General features: G+C 39.0%; 1 non-coding gene across 1 annotated transcript; it reads right to left on the bottom strand.

Annotated features, from left to right (window-relative positions):
• Positions 1 to 11076: 11076 nt before the first annotated feature.
• On the bottom strand, positions 11077 to 11184 carry LOC112761604 (small nucleolar RNA R71). Its single transcript, XR_003181992.1, has one exon. It is a non-coding gene; the product is annotated as a small nucleolar RNA R71 (small nucleolar RNA).
• Between the last annotated feature and the right edge of the window lie 9159 nt (positions 11185 to 20343).

Genomic DNA, 20343 nt, shown 5'->3' with positions numbered 1-20343 from the left:
ATTAACCACTAAGCTAAAATTGCTCAATCCTGCAATCCTTGTGGGATCGACCTCACTCCCGTGAGTTTTTATTACTTGATGCGATCCGGTACACTTGCCGGTTAGATTTGTGTGTTTTGGGAGAAATTCATTTTTCCACCAAAATACTCATCAAGTTTTTGGCGCCGTTGCCGGGGATTGATTAGATTGACAATGATTAAGTGAGGTGGTAATCTAGATCAAGCACTTTTTCTTTAATTTTGATTAACCCACTAACTGTTTGATTTTTTGCTTAAACTAACTAACACTTCAATCTAGCAGTAGATTGAAGTGTCACTGGTTTTGTGCATTTCTCATGCTCTGCTTGTATGTCAGGCACAAGAAGAACCACACCCAATTTTCATGAACAAGACGAAAGAACTCTCAGGAGGTTAAGAAGAGCTGAAAGAGGGAAAAATATTGTTGGAGAAGAGGAATCAGACGAGGAATTTCAAGAGATGGAGGAACATTCAACCAATCCACCAGGTGGAGCAGACAACAATAATGACAACCCACCCCAGAGGAGAGTTTTGGCCTCCTACACCTTTGCAAATCCTAGACATTGTGGAAGCAGCATCTTAGCTCCAAATGTCAATGCTAACACTTTTGAACTCAAGCCACAACTCATCACTTTGGTTCAGAACAATTGCTCTTTTGGTGGAGGACCACTTGAAGACCCGCACCAACACTTATCCACTTTCTTGAGGATATGCAACACTGTCAAAACTAATGGTGTGCCTCCTGACAGTTACAAGCTGATGCTATTCCCATTTTCTCTCAGGGACAAGGCCACTCAATGGTTGGAATCTTTTCCAAGGGACAGCATCAACAACTGGGATGATTTGGTAACCAAGTTTCTTGCCAAGTTTTACCCACCTCAGAGGATTATAAGGTTGAAGGCTAAGGTACAAACATTTACACAAATGGAGGCTGAACCCATCTATGAGGCATGGGAGAGGTACAAGGCTCTAATTAGGAAATGTCCCCCTGCCATGTTTAATGAGTGGGAGAAGCTGCAGAACTTCTATGAAGGCTTAACACTGAAATCCCAGGAAGCTTTGGATCATTGAGCTGGAGGTTCCTTGCAACTCATGAAAACTACAGAGGAGGCTCAAGAACTCATTGATATGGTGGCCAACAACCAATATTTCTTTGCTCATCAAAGAGGCCGCCAACCATCACAAAGGAGAGGAGTAATGGAGCTAGAAGGAGTGGATTCAATCCTGGCTCAAAACAAATTAATGCAGCACGAAATTCAACAATAATTTGAGCAAATGACCAAGAAGATTGATGGCCTCCAAGTTGCAGCAGTTAACACCAGCCAACCATCAGCCACATGGGGGGCAAAATGAAGAAATCCAAGAGGAGCAACAGCAGGAACAAGTCCAGTACATGCATTCAAGTCCAAATGAATTCTATGGTGATACCTACAACCCCTCATGGAAAAATCACCCCAACCTCAGATGGGGAGACACTCACAACCAAAACCAACAACCATGGCAGAGGAACTCAAACCAAAACAACCCAAGAAACAACCAAAACTACAACTAGCAGCAGACTAACCAAAACACATACAGAAAACCTCAAAACAACTACCCTAATCTCAACCAGTACCAATCCAACAACCATTCCACCAACCAAAATGTTTACCACCCACAACCCACATCTCACAACCCACCACAAGCACCACCTGAACCTCAAAGACTCACCAACTTAGAGACCTTGATAGAGAAAATGATGAAACACCAGGAAATAACAAACAAAAACCATGAAGCATCATTAAAGAGCCTAGAGAGGCAGATTGGGCAACTCTCCAAGCAAGTATCTGTTGAGAGACCTTCAAACTCACTGCCCAGTGACACAATCCCAAATCCCAAGGAGGAATGCAAGGCAATACAATTAAGGAGTGGGAGAACATTGATAAGCAACAATGACACTACACAGAAGCAAGCAGAGAGCATCAAAGAACCAACAGAGGATGAGAAGCAAACAAAGGCAGATGGAGCTAAGGAGCAAGTTGTGATGCCAAACAAAAACACTGAGAAACCCAAGGAGAAAAGCAACCAGCCACATAGCTAAAAGGAAGTAACCTAGGGACAGCAGCAAATAGGAAAAAGCATCACACCTCCACTGCCTTATCCCCAGAGGTTCAACAAAGAGGTTAAAGACCAGCATTTTTACAAGTTCCTTGAGATTTTTAAGAAGCTGGAAATCAATATTCCCTTGGCTGAAGCACTTGAGCAAATGCCTCTATATTCCAAGTTTCTGAAGAATCTTATCAACAAGAAAAGAAGTTGGCTTGAGAAGGAAACCGTATTACTCACCGAGGAATGCAGTGCTGTGATTCAGCGGGGTATTCCACCAAAACTTAAGGATCCGGGAAGCTTTGTAGTCTCATGCACTATTGGCAAGATAATTCTCAACAAGGCTCTCTGTGACCTGGGTGCCAGCATCAATTTAATGCCTCTCTCAATGATGAGAAAACTTGCCATAGAAGAGCTTAAACCCACCAGGATGTCACTAGTCATGGCTGACAGATCAATCAAGATACCCAGTGGAATTGTGGAGAATCTGTTGGTGAAGGTTGGGGAGTTTATTTTCCCAGCAGATTTTGTAATTTTGGATACTGAAGAAGAAGGAAACGACTCAATCATTCTGGGAAGGCCATTTCTACACACAGCAAGGGCCATCATTGATGTAGAAAAAGGAGAAATGATCTTCAGGGTCCATAATGAACAAATGGTCATAAATGTGTTCAAATCAATGCAACACATTCCTGAGCAAGAGGATTACGTAAGAGTGGATATGATAGACAGTTTGTTTGAAGAAATATTGGAAGAAAACTTTCAAGAGCAAGAAGGAAATCAAGGGGCAACAGAGGAACAAGTGGCTGAGACCTCTACTGAGCAAGATGAAAGACAAGACAAGAAGGAAGATGTACGAAAACAAGAACTGAAACCTTTACCAACCCATCTCAAATATGCCTTCCTTGGCACATCGGAAAGCTTCCCAGTGATCATAAATTCATCCCTGACAAAGAAGGAAGAGGGAGAACTTCTTGATGTACTTAGAGCCCACAAAGATGCTTTGGGATGGACCATTGATGACCTGAAAGGTATCAGCCCTGCAGTGTGTATGCATAAAATCCTCTTGGAAGACAATTCCAAACCAGTGGTTCAACCTCAAAGAAGACTAAACCCCACAATGAAGGAAGTTGTCCAAAAGGAAGTAATGAAGTTGTGGAATGCAGGGATAATCTTCCCAATATCTGACAGCCCATGGGTGAGCCCGGTTCAAGTTGTACCAAAAAAAGGAGGAATGACGGTCATCACTAATGAGAAGAATGAGTTGATTCCTACTAGAACAGTGACTGGATGGAGGATGTGCATAGACTATAGAAGGTTGAATGATGCGACCAGAAAGGACCACTTCCCTCTCCCATTCATTGATCAGATGCTGGAAAGGTTGGCCGGCCATGCATATTATTGCTTTTTGGATGGATATTCTGGGTATAATCAAATCATGGTGGACCCCAAGGATCAAGAGAAGACTGCCTTTACGTGTCCATTTGGAGTCTTTGCATACCGAAGGATGCCCTTTGGGCTTTGCAACACCCCTGCCACATTTCAAAGGTGTATGCTATCCATCTTCTCTGATATGGTCGAAAAGTTTCTAGAGGTCTTCATGGATGACTTCTCTGTTTTTGGTGATAATTTCAATGCTTGCTTAAACCATTTAACCCTTGTCTTGAAACGGTGCCAAGAAACTAATTTGGTTTTAAACTGGGAGAAATGCCATTTCATGGTACCCGAAGGGATTGTTCTTGGCCATAAAGTTTCAAGAAAAGGGATAGAGGTTGATAAGGCAAAGGTTGAGATCATAGAAAAGCTCCCTCCACCAATTAATGTGAAATCTGTTAGAAGTTTCTTGGGGCATGCCGGATTTTACAGAAGGTTTATCAAGGACTTTTCGAAAATAGCCAAACCTTTGAGTAATCTGTTAATACTTGATAGCCCTTTTGTTTTTGATGAAAACTGCCAGCATGCCTTTGAAACTTTAAAAAATAGACTCACAACAGCACCAATCATCACACCTCCAAATTGGGAATTACCTTTTGAACTCTTGTGTGATGCAAGTGACCTTGCAATTGGTGCTGTACTTGGGCAAAAGGAGGGAAATTTGCATCACGTCATATATTATGCAAGTAAAGTGTTGAATGAGGCCCAAAGAAATTACACCACAACAGAGAAAGAGTTGCTAGCTGTAGTCTATGCATTTGATAAGTTTAGATCATATCTGATAGGATCCAAAGTTGTGGTTTATACTGATCATGCTGCACTTAAGTATTTGATGTCAAAACAGGATGCTAAACCAAGACTCATCAGGTGGATACTGCTCCTACAAGAATTTGACATTGAGATAAGAGATAGGAAGGGCACTGAAAATCAGGTCGCTGATCATCTGTCGAGGCTACCACATGAAACAAGTCAAAAAGCATCCCAGCCCATAAATGAAAGCTTCCCAGATGAGCACCTTCTGCAGATCCAGCAAGCACCTTGGTTTGCTGACATAGCAAATTACAAAGTGGGAAGGAAGATACCGCAAGAGTTCTCTAAGCAACAAGTGAAGAAGTTGATCAATGAAGCAAGGAAATTTTCATGGGATGAACCCTTCTTGTTCAAGAGATGCTCTGATGGAGTAATCAAAAGGTGTGTTCCTGAAAGTGAAGTGAGGGACATCTTGTGGCATTGTCATGGCTCAGCTTATGGTGGACACTTTGGCCCAGAAAAAACAGCCGCAAAAATACTGCAGAGTGGCTTCTATTGGCCAACTATCTTCAAGGATGCCAGAGAATATGTACACCAATGTAATGAATGCCAGAAAGCAGGAGGATTAACAAAAAGGAATGAGATGCCTCAAAACTTTATATTAGAATTAGAATTGTTCGATCTATGGGGAATTGATTTCATGGGGCCCTTTCCTCCTTCTTATTCTTTTAGATACATCTTGGTAGCAGTGGAGTATGTCTCAAAGTGGGTGGAAGCCATAGCCACAACCACCTGTGATGCACAGATTGTCCTCCAATTCCTTAAAAAGCACATTTTCACTAGGTATGGAGTGCCCAAGGGTCTTGTTAGTGATGATGGTAGTCACTTTTGCAACAAACAGATGGAGAAACTCCTCCACAAATATGGAGTAATTCACAAAGTAGCTACACCTTACCATCCTCAGACTAACGGCCAAGCTGAACTTGCAAATAGGGAATTAAAGAAGATCCTAGAGAAAACAGTGGGAATCACAAGAAAAGATTGGGCTAGAAAGCTAGAGGATGCATTGTGGGCATATAGGACAGCTTTTAAAACTCCTATTGGCAAGTCACCTTTTCAGCTATTGTATGGCAAATCCTGCCACCTCCCTGTAGAGCTTGAACACAGAGCTTTTTGGGCCACTAAACTCCTCAACCTTGATCCCCGAGCTGCAGGAGAAAAAAGGTTGTTACAACTAAATGAGTTGGATGAATTTAGACTAGAAGCTTATGAAAGTGCTAAGATATACAAGGAGAGAGCTAAGAAGTGGCATGACAAGAAGATCACTAAGAAGGAATTCAAGCCAGGACAGCAAGTGCTCCTGTATAATTCGAGGCTTAAAATTTTCCCTGGCAAACTGAAGTCTAAGTGGACTGGCCCATACTTGGTGACAAAGATTTTTCCCTATGGGAATATTGAACTGCTGGATGAGGCAACAAAGAATCAATTCACAGCAAATGGTCACAGAGCAAAGCTGTACTTGGGAGGACAATGGGATAAGGAAAAAGAGGTTCAACACCTACAGCCCGCTTAAAAAGAATTGAAAGATGTCAAGCTAGTGACAATAAAAGAGCGCTTGTTGGGAGGCAACCCAACCTGAGGTAGTTTTCTTTTCATAACTTTTTCAATAAGAGTGTTGGATAACTGCTATGTATTGCAAGGAGCTAAGTTTGGTGTTGCACACCAAAAACAATCTAAGGGAGAATGCAGGATGCTAAGTTTGGTGTTCCACCAAAACTTCATTTAAAATTTCATTCTAACTTCCTGCACATTGCTAGTTCCAAGCAATCAAACAGATCATTCAACAACTTAAGTATTTTTGTTTAGTCTCAATTTCATAACCTTTAGCAAGGACACAAAAGTTTGCCCAGAGTTAACCTGTTGAATCAGAAAAAGTAGCAAGGAATTAAATCTGGGAGTTAACCACCAATTGAAGATACTATGCATCAAAACTCAAAAAGGGGCACAACAGAAAGAAGAACAAAAGAAATGCAAACCAATAGGTTGTACCTATACTTAACCTTTGCTGTTGAAAAATACTTTTGATTGATGTCTTGTTAAAGTGTTCATTTAGTTCAAACAAATTCAAATTTCTTTTAAAATAAGTAAGCTAGTCTATGTGTGTGCTTGTGTGTTTACTTTCACTTAGCAAAAAGTATGTTTTGTCCCCTGCATCTTTAAGTTCAATAAAAGAAATGTTTGAATGTGAAGTAAGATAGTCTCTGTTAGATAGAAGTAGAATAAAAGTAAGTGGTGGTATGTGTGTGATTGTATAATAGCTCACTTTTAGTGAATAAAGAGCCAGGATATCTCCTTCTAAGTATAGAGTGGCCTACTGTCTATGAATCTCAATCGAATAAAAATCCTTGGTTAGAAAGAAAAACAAAAAGAAAGAAAAAAAAAAGAAATGACAGAACAAAAGAAAAACAAAAAGAAACAAAGCTGGACACCAATAGGTTGAACCTTAGAATATATGCCTGTGGTGTCTTTGTATTAGGATCTGCTTGGATTACTAAGTTCTTTGGACTGCATCAACACTCGGTGACTTGGGTTAACTAACCCGGGATCATCAGCTGAAAGTCCACTATCAAGAGCAACCTAACTACAAGGCACTTAGTAGCCCAAAGAGGTGCTGGGCATCAATGTTCTAAGAAGGAATGTGAGCCAAGTGTCTATAGTGAATAATGTGTCAAGTATAAAGAAAAGGAAATGAACTTGCTACACATGACACTCAAATAAAGCTTATAAACAAAGTAATAGCCAAGGATAAAGGAATAATGAGAGGTCATAGCAGTATGTTACTTGAAGCTTGAAGGAGACTTTCTAGGCCTAGGAGTCAATAAGAAGTGAGTATTCACATATCCACACAAAATCCCATGAACTATCAATAATACTCTGCTAGCATGAACAGCCTCTTCCATTTCATTCTTTCTTCTCAATAAATCTTTTCTTGCTTGGGGACAAGCAAGCTTTAAGTTTTGTGTTGTGATGACAAGTCATCTTAACCTAGTTTCACTAGCCTTTTTCTTTAGTTTTCAATTGAATTATGCACTTTCTTGAGCTACAAGTAAGCTAATTTGGGTAGATTTTCATGCTTCCTTTGATTTAATCAACCATGTATGAATTCATGCTATTTCATGAGGTTTTATACTATAATTGTCACATATTATGAAAGAATGAATATCTCATGATTTTAAGCATAGCTTTGATGTGTTTGGTTGATTAATGATAGGTGAAGAAAGCTTGGAGAAAGGTTGAAGCAAGGAGGAATAGCTAGGAGTAAAGAGAGGACAATGGAATAAGTGAACTTGAACCAGGAAGCAAAAAGCTGGACCTAAAGTTAGCCTCAAACTTTTGCACAAACTTTTGGGTGAAAAGTTAGCCCCAACGTTAGCCCCTAACTTTTGGGCTAACGTTGGAACTTGAAAATCACTCCCTGGGCACCAAAAGTTTGCACCAACGTTAGCCCCTAACTTTTGGGCTAACGCTGGCACATGAAAATCAACCCTGGGCACCAATAGTTTGCGCCAACGTTAGCCCCTAACTTGGTGGCTAACGTTGGAATAAGAAAAACCTCCCTGGCCACCAAAAGTTTGCGCCAACGTTAGCCCCTAACTTTTGGGCTAACGTTGGCACATGAAAAATACAAGGGAAGGAGCAAAAGTTTGCGCCAACGTTAGCCCCTAACTTTTAGGCTAACGTTGGTGCCATAAGTGCACCAAGGAAGGCCAACGTTGGAGCAAAAGTTAGACCCCTAACTTTTGCACCAACGTGGGTATTAGCAAAATATGGGAGCTGATATGAAAAGTTGGACCAAAAGTTAGACCCTAACTTTTGCTCCAACTTTTACTCCAACTTTTGCAAAACTCCAACCCGGTTCATTTGGTTCACTTTGGTTCTTCTCCAAACTCCAAGAGCAATCAACCAAGGCCTCTTTCAACCCAATTCCACCAAGAGCAAAGGCCCAACTCAAGGCTTGAAGATCATTTGAAGAAAGTGTATAAATAGGATAGAATTCAAGTTCTTCGGGGAGAGCTTTCCCTTTGAATTTTCATAATAGTTTTCGGAGAGCTTTGGATATTGAGTGATCTTTAATTTCTTAGTTTCGGGGAAGGAGAATTCCACTCTCTTCCTCTTAGTTTTATTGCTTTCAATTTCAATTACAATTGTCTTGGATCTTGGGTTGGAGAATTGAAGAAATTCTGTTTCAATCTCATCCTTGGATCTCTCTGCTTTATTTACTGCTTGATTGAATTTAATTTCTGTTAATTGCTCTTCATCTACTTTCCTTGCAATTTACAATTCCCTTGCAATTGTTCTTGTTGGTCTAGGAAGGCATTGAGATCTAGACTCGGTTTTCTAGTCTCTGGGTCCTGAGATCTGAACTTTCAATTTCTAATTCTCTGTTTACTGTTTTCATGTTCATTTACTTTTCTGCTTCAAGATCCGATTTAACCCAAACCCTCTTCTACTTCTCTGCTTGATGCAAATTTACTTTTCCTTGTTTAATTTCTGCAAATCCAAGTCCCAATCCCCTTTACAATTCAAGTCATTTACATTTCTTGCACTTTAAGATTCCGCAATTTACATTTCTTGCATTCTAAGTTTCTGCCATTTAATTTCTTGTTCTTTAAGATTCAGCAATTTATTTCCTGTTCTCTTTAATTCCATGCAATTTAATTTCTGCAAATCACAAAACACTCAACCAAATCTTGATTCGCTTGACTAAATTAACCACTAAGCTAAAATTGCTCAATCCTTCAATCCCTGTGGGATCGACCTCACTCCCGTGAGTTTTTATTACTTGATGCGACCCGGTACACTTGCTGGTTAGATTTGTGTGTTTTGGGAGAAATTCATTTTTCCACCAAAATACTCATCAGGTGTCAATTGCATGTTTATCACCTTCTTGCATTTTTCGAAAATTCATGCATGTGTTCTTCATGATCTTCAAGTTGTTCTTGATGAATCCTCTTGTTTGATCTTTAATTTTTCTTATTTTGTGTCTTTTGTTGTTTTTCATATGCATTTTTTAATTCACAATGTCTAAAAAATTAAAAATTTCTAAGTTTGGTGTCTGCATGTTTTCTTCTCTTGAAAAATTTTCAAAAATAAGTCTTGATGTTCATCTTGATCTTCAAAGTGTTCTTGGTGTTCATCTTGACATTCATAGTGTTCTTGCATGCATCATTTGTTTTGATCCAAAACTTTCATGCATTGAGTCTTTTTATTGTTTTTCTCTCTCATCATTAAAAATTCAAAAATAAAAAAAATATCTTTCCCTTTTTCACTCATAAATTTTTTAAAATTTGAGTTGACTTTTTTAAAAATTTTTAAAATTTAGTTGTTTCTTCTGAGTCAAATCAAATTTTCAATTTAAAAATTCTATCTTTTTCAAATATTTTTCAAAAATCAAATCTTTTTCATTTTTCTTTTATGAATTTCGAAACTTTCAAAATTATTTTCAAAATCTTTTTCTTATTTTTATTTCATATTTTCGAAATTAATACTAACAATTAATGTGATTGATTCAAAAATTTTTAAGTTTGTTACTTGCCTATTAAGAAAGGTCCAATCTTTAAATTTTAAAATCATGTCTTTTTGTTTCTTGTTAGTCAAGTAATCAACCTTAATTTTCAAAATCAAATTTTTTTTAAAATTTCTTTTTCAAATCTTTCTCAAAATAAGTTTCAATCACATATCTTTCAAAATCAATTTCAAAATCTTTTCTAACTTCTTTTTTAACTTCTTATCTTTTCAAAAATTAAGTTTCAAATCTTTTTCAATGAATCTTATTTTTTTGTTTGATTCTTATCTTTTTCAAAACTACCTAACTGATTCTCTCTCTCTAATTTTCGAAAATCACCTTCCCCTTTTTCTAAAGCTTCCTTTTTAATTAACTATTTGTTTTAAATTTAATTTAATTTGATTTAATTTTCCTTGCTTAATTTTCGAATTTTTTATTTTAATTTTTAATTTAAAAACAAAAATACTTTTATTTTATTTTATCTAATTTTCAAAAACTCTTCTCCCTCATCTCTTTCTAATTATTTATTCATCTATTAACATCCCTTTTTCACCCAAGAATTCGAACCTACTCCTCACCCTTATGTTTGAATTCTCCTTTTTCTATTCATATCTTCTTCTACTCACATAAAGGAATCTCTATACTGTGACATAGAGGATTCCATATTTTCTTTTCTGTTTTCTTCTTTTTCATATGAGCAGGAACAAGGATAAGAACATTCTTGTTGAGGCTGATCCTGAACCTGAAAGGACTCTGAAGAGGAAGCTAAGGGAAGCTAAAGCACAACTCTCTGGAGAAAATCTGACAGAAATTTTCGGAAAAGAAGGAGGCATGGCCGAAAATAATAACAATGCAAGGAAGATGCTTGGTGACTTTACTGTACCAAATTCTAATTTACATGGAAGAAGCATCTCAATCCCTGCCATTGGAGCAAACAATTTTGAGCTGAAACCTCAATTAGTTTCTCTGATGCAACAGAACTGCAAGTTTTATGGACTTCCATCAAAAGATCCTTTTCTGTTCTTAACTGAATTCTTGTAGATCTGTGATACTGTTAAGACCAATGGGGTTGATCCCGAGGTCCACAGGCTTATGCTTTTCCCGTTTGCTGTAAGAGACAGAGCTAGAGTATGGTTGGACTCTCAACCTAAAGATAGCCTGAACTCTTGGGATAAGCTGGTCACGGCTTTCTTAGCCAAGTTCTTTCCTCCTAAAAAGCTTAGCAAGCTTAGAGTGGATGTTCAAACCTTCAGACAAAAGGAAGGTGAATCCCTCTATGAAACTTGGGAGAGAAACAAGGAACTAACCAAAAAGTGTCCTTCTGACATGCTTTCAGAATGGACCATCCTAGATATATTCTATGATGGTCTGTCTGAATTATCAAAGATGTCATTGGACTATTCTACAGGTGGATCCAGTCACCTAAAGAAAACGCCTGCAGAAGCTCAAGAACTTATTAACATGGTTACAAATAACCAGTTCATGTACACTCCTGAAAGGAATCCTGTGAGTAATGGGACGCCTCAGAGGAAGGGAGTTCTTGAAATTGATACTCTGAATGCCATATTGGCTCAGAATAAAATATTGGCTTAATAAGTCAATATGATCTCTCAGAGTCTGAATGGATTGAAGGAATCATCCAACAGTACTAAAGAGGCCTCTTCTGAAGAAGAAGCTTATGATCCTGAGAACCTTGCAATAGCAGAGGTGAATTACATGGGTGAATCCTATGGAAACACCTATAATCCCTCATGGAGAAATCATCCAAATTTCTCATGGAAGGATCAACAAAAGCCTCAACAAGGCTTTAATAATGGTGGAAGAAACAGGTTTAGCAATAGCAAACCTTTTCCATCATCCACTCAGCAACAGACAGAGAATTCTGAGCAGAATCCATCTAGCTTAGCAAATATAGTCTCTGATCTATCTAAGGCCACTGTGAGTTTCATGAATGAAACTAGGTCCTCCATTAGGAATTTGGAGGCATAAGTGGGCCAGCTGACTAAAAGAGTCACTGAAATCCCTCCAAGTACTCTCCCAAGAAATACAGAAAAAAATCCAAAAAGAGAGTGCTAGGCCATAGCCTTACACGATGTAGCTGAACCCAAAGAGGAGGAGGAGAACGTGAATCCTAGTGAGGAAGACCTCCTGGGACGTTCAGTGACCAATAAGAAGAATCCCTTTGAGGAAACAAAGGAATCTGAGGCTCATCTAGAGACCATAAAGATTCTATTGAACCTCCTTCTGCCCTTCATGAGCTCTGATGAGTATTCTTCCTCTAAAGAGGATGAAGAAATTACTGAAGAGCAAGTTGCTAAATACCTTGGTGTAATCATGAAGCTGAATGCCAAATTATTTGGTAATGGGACTTGGGAATATGAACCTCCCTTGCTCACCAATGAACTAAATGCATTGGATAGGCAGAAATTACCTCAAAAGAAACAGGATCCAGGCAAATTCTTAATACCCTGTACCATAGGCACCATTACCTTTTAGAAGTCTCTGTATGACCTGGGGTCAGGAATAAACTTAATGCCACTCTCTGTAATGGAGAAACTTGGGATCTTTGAGGTACAAACTGCCAGAATTTCATTAGAGATGGTAGACAACTCAAGAAAACAGGCTTATAGACAAGTAGAGGACGTGTTAGTAAAGGTTGAAGGCCTTTACATCCCTGCTGATTTCATAATCCTAGACACTGGGAAGGAAGAGGATGAATCCATCATACTTGGAAAACCCTTCCTAGCCACAGCAAGAGCTATGATTGATGTGGACAGAGGAAAATTGGTCCTTCAACTTAATGAGGACAACCTTGTGTTTAAGACTCAAGGATCTCCTTCTGTAACCATGGAGAGGAAGCATGAAAAGCTTCTCTCACTACAGAGTCAACCAAAGCCCCCACAGTCAAACTCTAAGTTTGGTGTTAGGAGGCCACAACCAAACTCTAAATTTGGTGTTGAACCCCTAAATTCAAACTCTAAGTTTGGTTTTGGAAGGTTCTAACCTTGCTCTAATTATCTGTGAGGCTCCATGAGAGCTCACTGTCAAGCTATTGACATTAAAGAAGCGCTTGTTGGGAGGCAACCCAATGTTATTTAATTATATCTATTTTATTTTCTTTTTGTTATTTCGTGTTTTATTAGGTTGATGATCATGTGAAGTCACAAAAACTACTGAAAAATCAAAAACAGAATGAAAAACAGCATTGAAAACAGCACACCCTGGAGGAGAGCAGTCTGGCGTTTAAACGCCAGAAATAAGCATCTATCTGGCGTTTAACGCCAGAAACAGGCTCCAAGCTGGCGTTTAACGCCAGAAACAAGCATCTTCCTAGCGTTAGACGCCAGAAACAGGCTACATTTAGGCATTTAACGCTAGAAACAAGCAGCAGTCTGGCGTTAAACGCCAGGATTGCACAGCAAGGGCGTTTTACACGCCTAATTGGAGTAGGGATGTTAAGTCCTTGACCCCACTTGATCTGTGTACCCCCACAGAACCCTCTACAGGATCTATGGACCCCACGGGATCCCCTCAAGATCTGTGGACCCCAGAGGATCCCCACATATTCTTCTCTCCTCTTCACACCTTTTCATAACTCTCTTCCCCAAATACCCTTCACCAATCACCTCAATCACTCTTTCCCATCACCTCTTCACCACTCATCTCTATCCTCTCTTCCCAATAAACCCCACATACCTTCAAAATTCAAACTATTTTCCCTCCCAAACCCAACCCTAATGGCCGAACCCTAACTCCCACCCCACCCCTATATAAACCCCTCTTTCCTTCTTCATTTTCACACAACACAACCCTTTCTTCTTCCCTTGGCCGAATACACACCCCTCTCCATCTCCTCCATTTTTCTTCTTCTTCTTTTGCTCGGGAACGAGCAAATATTTTAAGTTTGGTGTGGTAAAAACATAGCTTTTTGTTTTTCCATAACCATATATGGCACCTAAGGCCAGAGAAACCTCTAGAAAGAGGTAAGGGAAGGCAATTGCTTCCACCTCTGAGTCATGGAAGATGGAGAGATTCATCTCAAAGGTCTATCAAGACCACTTCTATGAAGTTGTGGCCAAGAAGAAAGTGATCCCTGAGGTCCCTTTCAAGCTCAAAAAGAATGAGTATCCAGAGATCCGACATGAGATTCGAAGAAGAGGTTGGGAAGTTCTCACCAACCCCATTCAACAAGTCGGGATCCTAATAGTTCAAGAATTCTATGCAAACGCATGGATCACTAGGAACCATGATCAAAGTGTGAACCCGAATCCAAAGCATTGGCTTACCATGGTTCGGGGGAAATTCCTAGACTTCAGTCTGGAAAATGTAAGGCTGGCGTTCAACTTGCCAATGATGGAAGAGAACGCACGCCCCTACACAAGAAGGGTCAACTTTGATCAAAGGTTGGACCAAGTCCTCATAGACATATGTGAGGAAGGAGCTCAATGGAAAATTGACTCAAGAGGCAAGCCGATTCAATTAAGAAGGCATGACCTCACACCAGTGGCTAGGGAATGGCTAGAGTTCATTCAACGCTCAATCATTCCTACTAGTAACCAGTCTGAAGTTACTATAGACCGGGCCATCATGATCCATAGTAACATGATTGGAGAGGAGGTGAAAGTTCATGAGATTATACCTCAAGAACTTTACAAGGTGGCTGACAAGTCCTCCACTTGGGCAAGGTTAGCCTTTCCTCACCTCATATGCCACCTCTGCAATTCGGCTGGAATTGACATAGAGAGAGACATCCTCATTGAAGAGGACAAGCCCATCACTAAGAAAAGGATGGAGCAAACAAGAGATCATGGACCTCAGCAAGAGCATGAGGAAATTCCCCACCATGAAATCCCTGAGATGCCTCAGGGGATGCACTTTCTTCCACAAAACTATTTGGAGTAAATCAACACTTCCCTAGGAGAATTAAGCTCCAACATGGGACAACTAAGGATGGAGCACCAAGAGCATTCCATCATCCTCCATGAAATTAGAGAAGATCAAAGAGCTATGAGGGAGGAGCAACAAAGACAAGGGAGAGACATAGAGGAGCTCAAAAACACCATTGGTTCTTCAAGAAAAGGAAGACGCCACCCTCACTAAGGTAGACTCATTCCTTAACCTCCTTGTCTATTTATTTTCTATTTTCGGTTTCCATGCTTTATATTTAATTATGTTTGTGTCTTTACTAGATGATCATTAGTGTTTAAGTGTCTATGTCTTAAAGCTATGAATGTCCTATGACTCCATCACCTCTCTTAAATAAAAACTGTTTTAAAAATAAAAGAACAAAAAGTACATGATTTCAAATTCATCCTTGAAATTAGTTCAATTATTTTGATGTGGTGACAATACTTTTTGTTTTCTGAATGAATGCTTGAACAGTGCATATGTCTTTTGAAATTGATGTTTATGAATGTTAAATATGTTGGCTCTTGAAAGAATGATGAAAAGGAGAAATGTTATTTGATAATCTGAAAAATCATAAAAATGATTCTTGAAGCAAGAAAAAGCAGTGAATACAAAAGCTTGCAGGAAAAAAAAAGAAAAAAATAGTGAAAAAAAAAGAAAGAAAAAGAAAAAAAGCAAGCAAAAAAAGCCAAAAGCTCTTTAAACCAAAAGGCAAGAGCAAAAAGCCAATAGCCCTTAAAACCAAAAGGCAAGGATAATAAAAAGGATCCAAGGCTTTGAGCATCAGTGGATAGGAGGGCCTAAAGGAATAAAATCCTAGCCTAAGCGGCTAAACCAAGCTGTTCCTAACCATGTGCTTGTGGCGTGAAGGTGTCAAGTGAAAACTTGAGACTAAGCGGTTAAAGTCAAGGTCCAAAGCAAAAAAAAGAGTGTGCTTAAGAACCCTGGACACCTCTAATTGGGGACTTTAGCAAAGCTGAGTCACAATCTAAAAAGGGTCACCCAGTTATGTGTCTGTGGCATTTATGTATCCGGTGGTAATACTGGAAAACAAAGTGCTTAGGGCCACGGCCAAGACTCATAAAGTAGCTTTCTTCAAGAATCAACATACTGAACTAGGAGAATAAATAACACTATCTAAACTCTGAGTTCCTATAGATGCCAATCATTCTGAACTTCAATGGATAAAGTGAGATGCCAAAACTATTCAAGAGGCAAAAAGCTACAAGTCCTACTCATCTGATTGGAGCTAAGTTTCATTGATATTTTGGAATTTAAAGTATATTCTCTTCTTTTTATCCTATTTGATTTTCAGTTGCTTGGGGACAAGCAACAATTTAAGTTTGGTGTTGTGATGAGCGGATAATTTATACGCTTTTTGGCATTGTTTTTACATAGTTTTTAGTATGATTTGGTTAGTTTTTAGTATATTTTTATTAGTTTTTAAATAAAAATCACATTTCTAGACTTTACTATGAGTTTTTGTGTTTTTCTGTGATTTCAGGTATTTTCTGGCTGAAATTGAGGGACTTGAGCAAAAATCAGATTCAGAGGTTGAAGAAGGACTGCAGATGCTGTTGGATTCTGACCTCCCTGCACTCAAAGTGGATTTTCTGGAGCTACAGAACTCCAAATGGCATGCTCTCAATTGCGTTGGAAAGTAGACATCCATGGCTTTCCAGCAATATATAATAGTCTATACTTTGCCCGAGTTTAGATGACGAAAATTGGCGTTTAACGCCAGTTCCATGCTGCATTCTGGAGTTAAACGCCAGAAACAGGTTGCAAAGTGGAGTTAAACGCTAGAAACAGGTTACAAGCTAGCGTTCAACTCCAAGAGAAGCCTCTACACGTGTAAAGCTCAATGTTTATCCCAAGCACACACCTAGTGGGCCCCAGAAGTGGATTTCTGCATCATTTACTTATCTTTGTAAACCCTAGTAACTAGTTTAGCATAAATAGGACTTTTTACTATTGTATTTACATCTTCGGATCATCTTTTGATCATGTTTTGATGATTGAACTCTCCTTGGGAGGCTGGCCATTCGACCATGCCTAGACCTTGTTCTTATGTATTTTCAACGGTAGGGTTTCTACACACCATAGATTAAGGTGTGGAGCTCTGCTGTTCCTCATGAATTAATACAAAGTACTATCATTTTTCTATTCAATTCAAGCTTATTCCGATTCTAAGATATTCATTCGCACCTCAATATGAATGTGATGATCGTGACAGTCATCATCATTCCCAACCTATGAACGCGTGCCTGAGAACCACTTCCGTTCTACCTTAGATTGAATGAGTATCTCTGGGATTCCTTAATCAGAATCTTCGTGGTATAAGTTAGAATCCATGGACGGCCATTCTTGAGATCCGGAAAGTCTAAACCTTGTCTGTGGTATTCCGAGTAGGATCTGGGAAGGGATGGCTGCGACGAACTTCAAACTCGCGAGTGCTGAGCATAGTGACAGACACAAAAGGATCAATGGATCCTATTCCAGTATGATCGAGAACCGACAGATGATTAGCCATGCAGTGATAGTGCATTGGACCATTTTCACTGAGAGGAAAGGATGTAGCCATTGACAACGGTTATGCCTAACATACAGCTTGCCATAGAAAGGAGTATGAATGATTAGATGAAGACAATAGGAAAGCAAAGGTTCAGGAGGAACAAACGCATCTCTATATGCTTATCTGAAATTCTCACCAATGAATTACATAAGTATCACTATCTTTATTTTATATTTTATTTATCTTTTAATTACTAAATCTCCATAATCAATTGAATCCGCCTAACTGAGATTTACAAGGTGACCATAGCTTGCTTCTAGCCGATAATCTCTGTGGGATCGACCCTTACTCACGTAAGGTTTATTACTTGGATGACCCAGTGCACTTGCTGGTTAGTTGTGCGAAGTTGTGACAAAGAACTAAGATTATGAACGTGCGTGTTAAGTTTTCAGCGCCGTTACCAAGGAATGAACCGCCACGATTTCCGCGCACCAATTAGATTGCCAAGGAATTGGGATCTAATCACCTAAGATTGCCAAGGAGATCAATGAATGCATTAATTAAGGAATACATGAAAATGAATTTGATCGGGAGAATTATAATATCTCCTGACTCCAATGAGCTTTCCCATCTCTGATCTACCCGTTCTTTTATATTCTGGTTCTTTAATTTCATGCTAAACGCCAATTCCCATTTAATTTCTTGCAATTTAAGCTTCTGTCAATTAATTTCTTGCAATTTAATTTCTGTCATTTAATTTCTTGCAATTTAAGTTTCCCGTCAATTTTACTTTTCACAATCCCAATTTCAATTTTGATTTAGCTCAACTAGAACAATTCTCCAATTAACGTCGATTAACCAACCAATCCCTGTGGGATTCGACCTCACTCTACATTGAGTTTTTACTTGACGACAATCCGGTGCACTTGCTGGTAGAAAATTGTTGAGAGACAGTTTTCGGGTGAATCAAGACCCTGGGTATACAGCTAACTTGTGGCACATTAGTCCGGGATGAATACCAGGCATGTCGGTGGCCTTCCATGCAAAGAGGTCGGAGTTATCTTTTAGGAGCTTTATTAGTAGTTCCTTTAAGTCTTCTCTCAGATTCGCCCCTATATTTGTTGTTTTGTCATGAGTGTCTCAAATTTGAACTTCTTGGCACTACAAGAAAAATACTCATTCAGCCACACTTTTTTTAAGCTATATTTGAAAAGCATAGCCTATTCATATAATAGGCTACGCTTTTCTCCGTGTTGCCTTTTTATATGAGAAAAGGATACACAATTGTGGTATCATTTAAAAGGTGTAGCCTTAGGTATTTTAGAAATCACTTATAAAGCGTAGCCGTAGGTTGATATCTATAGGTTCACTTTTCGTATCAAAGGGGACACTTTTAGAGAGTAGCTTATTTATTAAGTTTTGGGTGCGTTTTAAAAGTGATAGCTAATGTGTCTAGAGCAAAAAATTTAACACTTAGTCAGTTTTTTCCCTCCTCTTAACTTTTTCCTGGTGTAAAGCACACACACTCTGTAAGCTCACACATAGTGAAAATTTTCATTCCCTCCAAAGCTCAGAGTCACCCTTTCAGTAGAGAAGAAAACCCTCCAAGTCCAAAACATAAAGAAAACCCTTTCAGAAAACCCTGCCTCCTGCACTGCGTGAAGATCATGAACCCTCACCGTCGCGAAGATCATCGTACCCCAGTCCCCACTCACCACTCAGCGCCACACCGTCGTGAAGACCGTGAAGCTCACACCGTCGTGAACCTTCCTGCACTGATCATCGCGCGTCGTCCATACCATCGTCGATCTCTGTGCTTCTCGTCATCCTCTCTGTGCTTACATCGTCGATTAGGTAAGTATTAATTTCTATTTGATTATGAAATTAGAGAGGTTTAGGGTTCCAATTTTAGAAAACTATTGAGATCGATGTACCAAGTTATAAATTCCTCTTCTTTCTCTGAAGACTGTACCGAGTTGATATGAAGCCCTAGCTTGGCAAGTCCATCTACGCAGAAATTCCCCTCTCTCCCAGTCTCTAGCTAAGAGGTCGCGAGATTCATCAATAAGAAGTCCATTGGTCTCAAGCTCTCTATCTGCTGAGTTACTGATGCCCGAGGGGCTACTATGCTCACTGCGCACTTGCATCACCACCTGAGCTTCGCTACCGCTTCGGCTCTACGGCCTCGCAAGGCGCTACTGTACTGCTCTTTGGGCCTGCCACTTACTCAATCGCTTGGTAATCAGAAACACAATAACTATGCTCTTATTTATTTCTTGTATTTCAATTAGAATGTTGAAATCTGAGAGTAACCAAGTTGATGCATGAGCCAGATACGCCATTTTGTTGTTGAAATCGTATTTGGGTCCGATGACATTTTAAGTTGATTCCATCGAATACCCAATTCTGCATGCAAAATTATTGTCTTGCTGTTTAAAGTTCTAATCTTTATGGATTAATTGAAAAGAGTTTTGGTGTTGTTGCTATGTTAATTTTCATTTTTGCTTGATCCTAGCTCATTGTTAGTTCGGGAAATTAGTTCTGGGTTTGGAAATTTCAGCTTTGTGCTATAAAAATACTAGATTTGAAGCCTTAAAATCGCCTAAATTCCATGTAAGTTAGGTTTTGTGTTTGACCCATTGGTCAATGGAGGAAAATTGATGATCTATTTAATCCTAAATTTGTGTTGTGAGGTTAACTACTTGATTGTACATTGTGAGATATATTAAAGCTTTGCAAGTAACTGCTTGAATGTGCTTTGTTGTAAAGGGTTTTTGAATTGATGACATGGTATTCGTGATTGAAATCAAATAAGCTTTTAGTAGATTATCTTGTTACTAGAAATTGTTTATTTTTTGTTGCCCTCACCAGTGTGAAAATAAATGGATTAAAGTAATTTATCTTATACTTTCTTGCATTTGTTGTGTATCTTGGTCTCAGTTTCAACTAGTCCACCTGGTATTCCATTGTTATGATGGCTTATAATAGGTTATATACTTATATATTTTATATTTATGGTCTGTGAGTAGTTCAACACATCAAGAAAAAAAATTATCTAAACTTTTATA

Source organism: Arachis hypogaea, chromosome 16 (assembly GCF_003086295.3).
Source record: "Arachis hypogaea cultivar Tifrunner chromosome 16, arahy.Tifrunner.gnm2.J5K5, whole genome shotgun sequence".
NCBI classification, from domain to species: domain Eukaryota; kingdom Viridiplantae; phylum Streptophyta; class Magnoliopsida; order Fabales; family Fabaceae; genus Arachis; species Arachis hypogaea.
This window is presented reverse-complemented; position numbering and strand designations above follow the sequence as displayed.